We start from the raw sequence: 3,341 nt of genomic DNA on the forward strand, positions 1-3,341 counted from the left end.
CGAGTAATGCTCGCTTCAATTTTTGTACCTCATATGTAATTGCATATGTTTGGTAATTATTATTTGATTAATTTAATATCATTTCAGCAGTATTTTGCCGTTTATTCGGCTTTCCTTWTTTAAACTTCCACGAATTGTACTTTTTCTAGTTAATTTCTAAATCTCAGACCGAACTTTCCATTACTTCCAAGTATTTAATTTAATTTTCACATATTTTTCATAATTTAAATATAATTTAATATTGGCTTTTTTYCATTAATTCTTGGTATTCCAGCACTTTCCGGCGCCCATTTCGCACAACAGCTGTGATTGTGTGCTTGCGGAGTCGCAGACGCACTTGTAATTATCCAGTCAGTAATTGATTAATTCAAACCGCAAGCTGCTTTTCAACGAAATGACACGAAATTAATCCGAATTTCTGTTTTGAATTCCACAAAATATTTAAATTACAATGAAGTCCTTGAAAATATTTAATTTAATTTGTCTGATTTTTTTTTTTTTTTTAATTTCAACTTTTTACAGTTACACTAGCACCGAGTGCGTACGCGTCAAGCACGACTTCTTCAAGAGTCCACAAATATGTCAAAAACGCTCGAGCTCTAACTGCGAACAGCCGAAGTWAGTTAGTCAATCGTGCGTACCGCTTGTCAAAGACGAATGCGCGTATGAGCAGTGAAAATCGCAGAGCCTGCGAGCGCTGAGTAGTCTGTGTGAGTTGTCTGTCTGCCGGTTGTCTCCGCAAGACTAAATCAAACCAAAGCAAAACGAAATGCTGCAAACGGATACGAGCACGTCCACGACCACGCAGACAYATCAACACCCAAGGCGAATGAACGTTTTAATATTTGAATTGGTTTGGGATGCTACAAACGGATGTTCGAGCTGGGATGTGTTCGTTCGGTCGGCGTTGCTTCAATGCGCGTCGCTAGCGCAGTTACAGTTAGCGGTGCAGTGGCTTAACGGGGATGAACCGGGATGTGCCATGAGGATGTTGTGGCTGATGACTAAATATTTACTAAGTGTACGTGTCTGTATGGCTCTATGCGCGTATGTGTATGAGTGATCGAGCTGCTTGTAGGGATTGAAGAAGGGTGGCATATGTGTGCTGTGTGTCTTTTTGTTGTTGTTTATTCATAGAACATGTCTGTGTGTGTTTGTGCAAAGCGGCGTTGTTGCTCGTCAATGGTTGGTGGTAGCATCAGCGTGTCTCGTTGCGATGACTATCTGCATCTCGTATCCGCAAACAGCAGGGGATGAACGCAAACACACAGCCATGCACACACACATACACATATACACACAAAAGACAGCGCACAGCTATGGCTACAACTATCGCAACATATAATATTTACAATTATCAAAGCAAAAATAAATACGCGACAACAACAATGACGAAATGTTGCATCCACAATAACCACGAAAATGATGGCAATACAACGAACAACAACAAAACAACAAAAACAAGGCGCGTGTATGCGCGTATAGCGGCGCGGCGCTGACAACGACGACAGCGCACACACACTCACGCCGGCTGCTGGCTTGCGACGCCGATGACAGCAACAAAGCGCACAGCACGGAACACACAACAACCGTTCGAATTGGGAAATCGTCGTGCCTGCGGCGAGTGAACGTYTGCGAATGAATGCCAAGTTGGCAAATATGCCGCAACGGCCACGGCGACGGCGAGATAGTAGCTACGACGTCGTCGTCGTCAACGACGTTGGATTGYGGCGCCGAGGATGAATGGGCAGCGCTCGGTGCGCAGGATACGAATTCCAATACGAAAACTAGTACTCATGCATTTGCAATACTACGGCCAGCCGATTGCGGYAATTGTGGCAGCACATGTGCGTGTAAGTGTGAGTGTGCGGCTGTTGGAGTCAGAGTTGGGGATACGGATATGGTTGCCTAGGATGATACGCTCAAGGATGAGTGCGCTCTCTTATTGCTCGTTATAGACAGCTTTCGCTTGCAGGTGGGCATAATGTACAAAAGCCCAAGCGTATATGTATGGAAATAAGTATATATATGTATATACATACATATGTGTCAGCTTCCATATACAAGTATTTAATATACATATTTGCATAACCTGCTATCAAATATATTCGGAAATSTGCTTACACAAATAATTTTATCTGCTGACATATACACATACAAATGCAAATACATATATGTATGTATGTAYRTATATTTATAAATGCATATTACGTAAGGCTTTCCAGCAGCATATTCAATTCGAATGTGGTTTTCCCCACGCTCGTTGCCATTGTTCATCCGTTTCTGATTGGATTTGTGGGGCAGAGACGCGTTGGCAGCGCATTAAAACGAGCATGCGGTTGGCAATGAATGAGATTTGATTTTGAAGAGCCTCATTGTGTTGTTAAGCAAGTCAATTTAACTTTTCAGCTTGTTGACAATGTTTACAAAATACATATAATATTAATTTGCCCCCAAGCCCAAGAAAAAACCAAACGCGCACAAAATTTATAGCTAAAAAAGCATTTACAGCCAATTTGAAATGGATTTTTGTACATATAGTACATACCTCTCTACCATTAAATACTAGAAGATCCTCATAGAATATATATAGAGTTTTATTCATAAAGATTTCCCATTAAAAGAATATTTCATAGTAAAAAAATTGTTCAAAAACTAATTTAATATGTTACTATGGAAAAAAATGTATTTAAGTTTGCTCGTTTGTTTTTGTAAAAGCATTCCAACGCATACAGTTGATCTCATACTCTTGTCAAAGTTATAAGGAGGAAAGTGGAATGGTATTCAGGCACTTCCTGCTCCACCGTCCAGCCTTTGCAAGACTGAGGTTAAAATATCTCCGCGATCTTACCTCTGATAAACCAAGAGACATAGCCGAAACTGACATTAACCGTATCAAGATGTTTGTGTTAGGCTCAAAGCGATGACCGAATTTTGTAATAACTTAAAAAGAAATACAGCATCCTGTTTCGCCTTTTAAGTAATACAAAAATGACCTTGATCAGCGAACTCTGATATTCTCAAATGAACATGGTATGACTCCATAAAACATATGTCATATGACAAAAAATAGAAGTAGAGAACCAGACCAAACCAAACGATGTTTCTTACCGTCGGAAAAAGATATAAATATAAAAATAAAAATGATCAGAGTAAGAGTGTGAGTCGATTTAGCCATGTCCGTCAAATATCTTCATCAGGTGCATCTCCAATGAAATTGTTCAGATCAAGCCACTATGGCACCAGGTACAGGTGATTGCAAGAGATCTTTTGTATTTGTGAGTTAATTACTGTAGCCATTGTGCAGCTTAACATTTTTTTGTTATACTCGTAAAACATTT

Source organism: Bactrocera latifrons, unplaced genomic scaffold (assembly GCF_001853355.1).
Source record: "Bactrocera latifrons isolate USDA-ARS-PBARC rearing strain unplaced genomic scaffold, ASM185335v1 scaffold_558, whole genome shotgun sequence".
In the NCBI taxonomy this organism is placed as follows: Eukaryota; Metazoa; Arthropoda; class Insecta; order Diptera; family Tephritidae; genus Bactrocera; species Bactrocera latifrons.